The sequence below is a fragment of the Cibotium barometz genome, chromosome 2, assembly GCF_041138505.1.
Source record: "Cibotium barometz isolate CiBa-2024 chromosome 2, ASM4113850v1, whole genome shotgun sequence".
Taxonomy (NCBI): Eukaryota; Viridiplantae; Streptophyta; class Polypodiopsida; order Cyatheales; family Cibotiaceae; genus Cibotium; species Cibotium barometz.
In genome coordinates, this window is record NC_141047.1 from 40,899,010 (window position 1) to 40,909,395 (window position 10,386).

Sequence of the window (10,386 nt, forward strand, 5' to 3'; positions counted from 1 at the left end):
GTTGTAACTTGATTGCACTGAAGGTAATTCAGTGACAAAGTCCATACTGATACATTCCCACTTCATCTGTGGAATGTCTAGAGGCTGCAGTTTCCCTGGCATCTTGACTCTCTCTGTCGCCTTGACTCTCTGACACATTAAGCATTTCCGCACATGATCAAGTACATCCTTTTTGAGTCTTGGCCAGAAGAATCTTTTCTTCATAGACATATAGGTTTTTATAAACCCTGGATGTCCAGCTATCAGGCTATCATGGGCTTCTCTCAGAAGCCTTCCCTTTATTCCCTCATCATTGGGAATGCATAGCCGATTATTACAATACATGCATCCTTCATCCAATTTGTACCTAAGAACTTGACTCATTTCATGAGGAGTCTTGCTTTCGTGCATCAAAAGGGTAGCAATAGGGGCAAAGAATTTGTCCTGCATGATTCTCTCCCTTTCTTCACTGATTAATGGATTTGACACCATTGTAATTGCAAGCAAGGAGGCTTTTCTGTTGAGTGCATCTACCACCACATTTTCTTTCCCCGACTGATACTTAATTTCAAAATCAAATTCGTGCAGGATCTATATCCATCTCCTTTGACGCATGTTGAGATCCCTTTGGGTGAAGATCCACTTCAGACTTTGATGATCTATCATCAAGGTGAACCTCTGTCCCAAAAGATAATGTCTCCACAACTTCAGAGCATAAACTATTGAGAGTAACTCCAAGTCATGGATGGCATAATTTCTCTCATGTGTTCAGAGTTTTCTGGATTCATAGGCCACTGCATGACCTTCCTGCATAAGAGCATCGCCTAAGGCAAACCCACTGGCATCAGTAACTACCTCAAAGGGTTTGGTAAAATCTGGCAATTCAAGGACAGGGTTGGTTACTAAGGCTGTCTTCAGCTTATCAAAGGCACTCTGACACATTGCAGTCCACTGAAATAGTGTACTCTTCTTGATAAGGTTAGTTAAAGGGGATGCTATCTGAGCATACTTGGGTTTAAAGATCCTATATGTGAGATCCCTCTGCCCCCTCCGCGCACCAGATTCCCGGTAGCTGACAGCGGAAGCAGCCCCCTCATGCGCGGGGCAGGGTTTCTCACTCGGGGCCTCGCCCACGAATATCCAGGCACGAGACTAGGCTGGTGGTCACTCCGATAACCGAAACCGGGAAAAATTCCCATGCTCGGAAAGCGGGGATCCACCTTTTTGAATTTTTCTTATTAACGAGTTTTCTAACGAGATCAAAATCTAAACTATCCTCCACCTGAATAAACCAGATAGAAGTAAACTATCACTGATATAATTTGATCATCTCAGCAATTCAACGCTTTTTTCCTAATCAAGATTAGGCACAACCGTTGATCCACTCAATCGAGAATTTTATCAGGGAATTAACTATCTACTCGAATCCTAGCGTAATCCTAAGATTTTTCAGTTTGATTATTAAAACTCCACTGATTCCAGCCTAACCCCATCCAGCCCATGGGTTAGCCACCACCCTACCACTGAAATCGGTGGAGCCAAACAAGTACTCACCCACCCATAATTAAAATGCCTTTCTTAACTTTAGCTTTAGAAAACAGATACGCACACACTCCTCTTTAAAACTTTAATAAAAACAATCCATTAACAAACAATTTAATAGTTACACATGTCATACTTCAAAATTTCCATTGAGTCTTTGTTTCTCACAAAACAGTATCACTCTTGACTCTCCGTTGAGACCAGCGAGTCAACAACGAGATCCAGTGATAGATTACAATAACATTGGTCTGTCATACAATATCTTCCTCGACATACAAATGGGTGTCCTCGGCACCACGAGCCCGTGCATCGCCTGGTCAAAACCCTCCAGGATCCTCCTTAGGTGTCCTGGCACTTCACTCAGGGACCGCTTCGTCGGCCCTCGTCCATCGTACTGGAAGCGCACCATTTTAACCATACCGAGGCTGGTCAAGACCTCAGCAGGCTTTGCCGCGTGAGCTGTTCCTCAAACACTCCCCGCCAGCTGTTGCAATCGAACTTCCCTTAGATAAACATATATGCCAAATGCTCCCTCCAGCCAGCATTCCAACGTAAGACATTCTTTTAAGAAAACAGGGTTTCTATGCAAGTTTATAGTTTTTATTTTATTTGAAAACCATGAATAATCTTAAATCCATATCCCAATACTTCTAGATCCAGGTCTGAATTCCAAACAGAATTCCTTGAATTCTGTTAACTTGATCCTCAGATCAAAAAAAAAAGTCTTAACTAGGTTTCAGATTCGGTGGGTGTTTTGAGTGCATTTTTCCTGAATTGAGCACATCGTCATTGACGAAGGAATTAGGTCTTGGTCAATAGTCAGAATCAGAGTTTGGGTCTAGAAAGGTTCTTCCTAAACTATCTCTCTCGAAAGGTACTATTTCAATTTCTCTTTTTCTAAATTTCGTTCCATGAATATTTGCTTACAGGTTTCTGAAACTTGAATTCCTTATGAGGAATAAGATAGTCATTTATCTCGTTCTTTGACTTCGATAGTTTTATTGAATTGTTTCATTACGGTAGAATTTCTTCTCACAGATTATCTACCTATTCATTTTTCCAATTTTTGTGAAAATTAAATAGAGGATTAAGGAGAACCCTTATTTAATTATAAAGATTCTATATGCATCTAATTATGCATAAAATCCGATTCTGATGAAAGTCACACTTTTATCATCATAAAAAAATTATTTATGGTGAAAATCACTCTTTTAATTAAAAAATATCTTTTATGCACCCATTTAGGCATAAAAAACCATTTAGGATGAAAATCACACTTTTAATATTAAAAAATATCTTTTATGCACCCATTTATGCATAAAAATCATTTATGATGAAAATCACACTTTTAATCTAAAAAAATATCTTTTATGCATATGTTTATGCATAAAAATCATTTATGATAAAAATCACACTTTTAATATAAAAAATATCTTTTATGCACCCATTTATGCATAAAAACCATTTATGATGAAAATCACACTTTTAATATAAAAAATATCTTTTATGCACTCATTTATGCATAAAAACCAAATATGATAAAAGTAACACTTTTATAATAAAAAAATAATCTTTTATGCATACTTCTATGCATGAAAATCAAATATGATAAAAGTAATACTTTTATAATAAAAAAATAATCTTTTATGCATACTTCTATGCATGAAAATCAAATATGATAAAAGTAACACTTTATAATAAAAAAATAATCTTTTATGCATACTTCTATGCATGAAAATAAATTATGATAAAAGTAACACTTTTATAATAAAAAAATAATCTTTATGCATACTTCTATGCGTGAAAATCAATTATGATAAAAGTAACACTTTTATAATAAAAATTATACTTTTATGCATAAAAATAAATATGATAAAAGTAACACTTTTATAATTTAAAAAAAAATCTTTTATGCATAAAAATCAAATATAATGAAAGTAACACTTTTATAATAATACTAATTTTCTTTTATACAAATAATCAAAATGCATCTTCTACGCATGAAAATGATACTTTAGAATATAGAAACCATAAGGATTGCTCTTTTAGAATAATAAAAGATGAAATTTATGTCACTAATTTTCAAAAAATTTGCGATAATCTCCTTTGTATGGCTGACCATTTTTCAAATTTTAAGTCTCAAAATTTTATTAAAAGTGCACCAAGAGTATTGAGATTATTCTAAAGTAAACATTTTTCTACTTATTTAAGACAAACATTATAAAAAACTTGACTTTAATCATTAATCATTCACTTAGGATAGAGAATGGTTGGATTTACTAGAGAAGAGAGGGGAATGCCTTTTGCAATGAGGCATAACATCACTTGCAATTTTAGAGAAGACAAAAAGCATAAAAAAGCATAAAAACCATAAAAACCATAAAATAAATGGAAAAGAGAAGAATCACGAACTTACGAATGAATTTTGAGAGCTTTCCTTTGGCTTGATGGTTTGAGGGTTCAACTCTTGTTTGAGACAAGAGTGGCCACCAATCTTTTGGAAGAGGGAAGGTTAAAAACTAATAAATTATGAATACAATTCACTGTTTTTGGCACTTGGGAGAGACAGGGTAACAGTGCAAAACACTATTAAGTTTCAACAAAGGAGAGGGCTTCTATTTATAGGAAAAAGTGAGCTTCTAACCAAGCCAACTGATTCTAGAATTTTCCAGATCAGTTTGGTCAATTTTTGACCATTTTTAGGTCAGTTTTGCTCACTTTTTGGATCTAGTTGAAACAGGAGAGAGAAGAGATAAAAATATCCCATTATTTGGGAGTTTAAAACTCGTTCAAGCATGTGAAATAGGCGCCTCCTTCATGAGGGGAATTCCCCCATGTAGAGGTGTCAAAAATGCATCATTTCACCTAAATATCTCTCTTTTTTAACTATTAACCTTGTCCTTAGTCAACTCTTCATCTTATGTGAGTATTTACTCATTTTTGGGAGATTTTTCTTTTATTTCTTCATTTATCTCCTCCCTACATTTGGATGAATCTTATTGGTCCATAGGAACCTTAATTTAAAATTTCAAAAAAATCTTCACCCCCCAGGATAATGCTTCTTGAACACATTATACTTAGTTTCTAATGCACCTTCTGAAAATCTTTTTGAGATTCTGTTTCAGGGGAACTTATTTTAATAAGATGAGATATTTTTTTATCCAAAAATATTTAAAAACTGAATTACCACTCTCTAGAAGATTTTCTCTCTCTAGGCCAAAACTGGTAGAAACAAGATCTTTTATATTTCTGAAGAGGGATTTGATTACAGGGGAAGATGCTGGACATCTTGAGAGGCTGGGGAGGAATCTTACCTTCTCTCCCACTTGAAAAATGTGAGATATCCTCATCTCGCAAACTGGGGGTGATCCCGCAGATCGGCTTCATTCTCCCATGTGGCATCTTCAAAAGGATAGAACTTCCATTTTACTAATAATTCTCTGAGAATTCTGTTCCTGAGAATCTTTTCTTGAACATCAAGAATTTCTTTAGGTTGGAGTTCCATTTGCCCTTGGGTTGAAGAGGTTAGGATTTCATCATCAAGCACATGATTTGGGCTTGGCATATATTTCTTTAGAAGGCTTACATGAAATACATTATGAACTTTGAGATGAGGAGGCAGAAGAAGCTCGTAGGCTAAGTCACCTACTTTCTTTGTGATCAGATATGGCCCACAATATCTGGGGGATAACTTCTTGTACTTCCCAAGAGATAAAGAACTTCTTTTGGGCCGTACTCGAATGAAGACCATATCTGCTTCTTTGAATTCTCTGTCTGTCCTCTTCTTATCTACATATTGCTTCTGTCGATCCTGGGCAGCTTTAATATCTTTATGAATTGCCTACATCTGCTGCTCCATGTCATCAAGCATCTGTCTGGACATCTCGACCCTAATCAATGGGTCGGACCAAGTTAATGGAGTTAAGCAATCTTGTCCATACAGAGCTTTAAAAGGGCTGATCCCGATTCGGTGATAAGAAGCATTGTAGGCGAACTTGACTAGGTGCAGATAGCTTAGCCATTTCTTGGGTTCCTTGCCAACAGCATGACCGAAGTATATCTTTGATTACTTGGTTTACCCTTTCAGTTTGACCATCGGTCTCAGGGTGATAAGCTATGCTGAGATCCAAGAAAGTTCCCACTGCTTCGAAAAATGCAGTCCAGAACCTTGAAGTAAACTTGGGATCTCGATCACTTACTATTCTCTTGGGTAGGCCATGCAATCTGAAGATTTCTTTGAGGAACACTCTAGCCACATCCACTGCAGTGTAGGTTTCTTTTACTGGGATCAGATGGACAACTTTGGTTAGTCTGTCAACTACCACAAAAATGGAGTTGTAACCTGATTGCACTGAAGGTAATCCAGTAATAAAATCAATACTGATACATTCCCACTTCATCTAGGGGATGTCCAATGGATGTTACTTCCCAAGCATTTTTACTCTTTTAGCTTTGACTTTCTAGCATGTTAGACATTGACGTACATGATTCAGTACATCCTTTTTCAGACCAGGCCAAAAGAAGCTTTTCTTTACAGACATGTAGGTTTTGATGAAACCTGGATGTCCTGCTATAAGGCTATCATGGGCTTCATTCAGAATTTGACCCTTGGTTCCCTCATCATTGGGAATGCATAGCCTGCAATTATAATTCATAATGCCATCATCCACGCTGTACCCTTGAACTCTGTTCTGTGGAGTTTTGCTTTCCTACATAAGTAGGGTAGCAATAGGGCCAAAGAATCTATCCTGCATGATCTTCTCACTTGCTTGAATAATCAAAGGATTTGATATTACAGTAATTGCAAGCAAGGAGGCTTTTCTGCTAAGGGCATCGGCTACCACATTTTCTTTGCCTGGGCGGTACTTGATTTCAAAATCAAATTCTTGCAGGGTCTGCATCCACCTTCTTTGGCGCATGTTGAGGTCCTTCTGAGTAAAGATCCACTTTAAGCTCTGATGATCTGTCATCAAACTGAATCTTTTTCCCAGTAGGTAATGTCTCCACAACTTTAAGGCATAGACCATTGAAAGTAATTCCAGGTCATGGACATCATAATTCCTCTCATGCGTTCTGAGCTTTCGGGATTCATAGGCCACTGCATGACCTTCCTGCATAAGTGCACCTCCCAGGGCAAAACCACTTGCATCAGTTATTACTACCTCAAAGGGTAGAAAGAAGTCTGGCAGCTTCAGAACGAGACTCGTTACCAATGCGATCGTCAGCTTATCAAAAGCACTCTGGCACCTGGCAGACCACTGAAATGGGGTATTCTTTTTGAGAAGGTTAGTCAGGGGGGAAGCTATGAGAGCATACTTTGGTATAAAAATTCTATACCAACCAGTCAATCCCAAGAACCCTCTGACTTCTTTCACTGTCTTTGGTTCCGACCAATCTATGACTGCTTGGACTTTTGCGGAGTCTGGAGAAATTCCATCTTTGGATACCAAAAAGCCCAAGTATTCAACGTGGTCGGCAGAGAAAGTGCATTTGCTCTTTTTGGCAAAGAGTTGATGCTTCCTTAGAATCTCAAGAACTTTTCGGACATGAGTCTCATGGTCAGCTGCATTCCTTGAGTAAATCAGAATGTCATCAAAGAAAACTAGAACAAAATCATCCAAGTATTCTCTGAGGATGTCCTGCATTAGGCGATTGAATGTAGCTGGGGCATTAGTTAATCCGAACGGCATGACAGTAAATTCATAATGCCCATAGCGAGTATTGATGGCTGTTTTTGGTATATCTTGATCATTGATCCTGATCTGGTAATACCCGGATTTGAGATCTATCTTTGTGAAGATCTGGGCTCCATTTAGCCTGTCCAGAAGCTCATCAATTCTTGGGATAGGATACTTATTCTTAACTGTCTGCTAATTCAGACCTCTATAGTCCACACAGAGTCTAAGTGTTCCATGTTTCTTGTTCTGAAAGAGAACTGGCGCACCCCAAGGTGAAACACTGGGTCTTACAATCCCTTGTTCTAATAGCTGTCTAAGCTGTTCCTTGAGTTCAATGGGTTCAGGAACTGGCATTTTGTACGTGCGCAGGGCTACTCGCTGAGCTCCGGGGGTCAATTCTATCACATGATCTACTTCCCGAATTGGAGGCATTTCAGTTAGCTCTGCTGGGAATAGATTATCAAATTCACTTAACCATTCTGGTTCTTTAGCCTTAAGCTTTGAGTCTACTGGGTTCATTTTGACAACATAAATTTGCTGCTTCTTCCTAATTCCTTTCAACAACCTGGAAGCTTTTACTAACTGAAGGTATGGGGATCCGAAAACTCCAGTTTCTTGAACTTTGTTCCCGTGAAGGTCATGGAAGGAAATGGTTCCATTGTGACAATATGTATGTCAGTTTGATTTTTGTGGAGCCAATCCATTCCAAGGATCCCATCAAAAACTCCTAGAGGTAAGACTTTAAACTGACAGTCGGTTACATTACCATCTAGATTGAACTGGATAAGATCTGTCTCATGGTGAGTGAAAAGAGTCTTCCCACTGGCCAATTCAACTTGCATAGGTTTCCTTGATTTCTATTCTAAGACTAGCTTACGCAAGCATCCAGGGGAAATGAATGAATGAGAACTGCCTGAATCAATCAAAAGCTTAAAAGGCTTACCCTAATACTCTGCTGGAGTATGGATGACGGGAACTGCTGGTTAGGCCCTTGATTTTCAATTGCAGCATAGATCTGCCCTTTTTCCTCTTCTACTACATCTGAAATTGTGACTGCCCTGGTTGCTGCAGTTTGAGGTGGAACTCTTTCTCTTTGGTTGCCCCAGTTCTAGGAAGGAGTTCTGAGATTACTCTGGACAGAGGTAGATGGCTGAGCTGGAGTTCTTCTGGGGTTTCCCTAGCTTGGGCGAGACAGACCCTGATTAGACTGGTATGAAGGGGTTGGTCTCTGAACTCGGGGTCCTTGACTTCCCTGTCCCCTTGACATGGCAGGAGTCGGATAGTCTTTTAACTGGTGACCAAAACCCTGGCATCCAAAACATCGGTTTTCAGTTCTGAGCTCATCCCTCTGATTGCTTGAAAGAGGTGGGGCTCCTAAGAAAGTATTCTGGGGGAAGGGTCTTCCTTCACTTCTGAATCTTCCTGTATCCTGATTCTGATTCGAGCCTTGCTGCCTCTTTGGGGGTGGAAAGTTTGAAGTACTTCCCTGGGCTTGGAATCTTTTAAAGTTAGAGGGTGCAGGCTTTGGCGGGACCTTTACTACAAAGGCTTTGGCAAAATCCTTTGCCATTCTTACTGCTTCAGCCATGGACACTGGCTTGGCATTTTTGACCAGTGTGTCTAAGGGTTCGTTCATTCCCCGAATGAACCTGGCCATGAGTTGTTCTTCATCTAGAGGTGGTGAATATCTGAGTAGAAGAGCAAAGGCCTGGTGATATTCCTTGATGGTTTTGCTCTCCTACTTTAGCTCTAAGAATTCGTTCATTTTGGTTTCCAAAAATCCAGGAGGACAAAATCTCTTTCTTAGATAGGTTTTTAGATCATTCCAGGACTGAGTATTTCTGTCTAGACGGTTGGTGTCACAGTGGTTCCTCCATGCTACCCTAGCTGTTTCCACTATTTTGAGCCGGGCAATTAAGACTTAAGAGGTTCGGAAAACAATTTCTTAAACAAGACAATGATCTTATTGGAGATCTATGACATATGTCCGATAAAACAGATTTTTCTTAATCAGATCGTCCGTAAACAATCACTTATACAACAGGAAATTTTTATTCGAAAACATTTTTATATTTATATAAAAGTTGCAATATGTACATAGAGCAGCTCGGCTTCAAAATTCAAAATCTCCTCGGGAGTTGCATAAGACGACGGTACTAGGCCATAGGCATGCCCCGATACAAACGTTCACTTACTGACAAAGGAGCTATTATTTTCTCCTTAGGAATAAAGCAACTAAGGAGTCTGTAGACTTGGCATGAAAGTCTAAAATTTCGAGGCGTTGAATGATAGTGAATGACGCCACGCACCATTTTCAGCTTTAACAGAATCATAGCCAATGAGAGGTTCTGCCACAGCATTGCATGGTGGTCGCAAGAGGCGTGGACATACTGCCCTGCAAACCACTTATGATGTAGTCTCTCCACTGGGTTAGGAAAATATAAATCCTCGAAATGGCGTGCGAGTCTTGCTCGGCTTGTTCGAGTTGAAGCGGAAGAAATGAGATGCTCGAAGGCAAACGCAGTCATATCTTGAGACTGGGTGAGGTTGGGAATACCAGATAAATAGGGAACTTCCATCTATAAAAACAATTTCTTTGATTAAAAATTCTTCATTAAAGAAGCTTACGAAATGAAAATACATTATGAAAAATGCTTTTTTTGAGTTTTTATTATCAATTTCTGATAAGAATTTGTTTATCCTTATTAGCTTTCAACTTCTCTCTAATACCAACTGTGAGATCCCTCTGTCCCCTCCGTGCACCAGATTCCCGGTAGCTGACAGCGAAAGCAGCCCCCTCATGCGCAGGGCAGGTTTTCTCACTCGGGGCCTCGCCCACGAATATCCGGGCACGAGACTAGGCTCGTGGTCACTCCGATAACCGAAACCGGGAAAAATTCCCATGCCCGGAAAGCGGGGATCCACTTTTTTGAATTTTTCTTAACGAGTTTTCTAACGAGATCAAATCTAAACTATCCTCCACCTGAATAAACCAGATAGAAGTAAACTATCACTGATATAATTTGATCATCTGAGCAATTCAACGCTTTTTTCCTAATCAAGATTAGGCACAACCGTTGATCCACTCAATCGAGAATTTTATCAGGGAATTAACTATCTACTCGAATCCTAGCGTAATCCTAAGATTTTCCAATTTGATTATTAAAACTCCACTGATTCCAGCCTA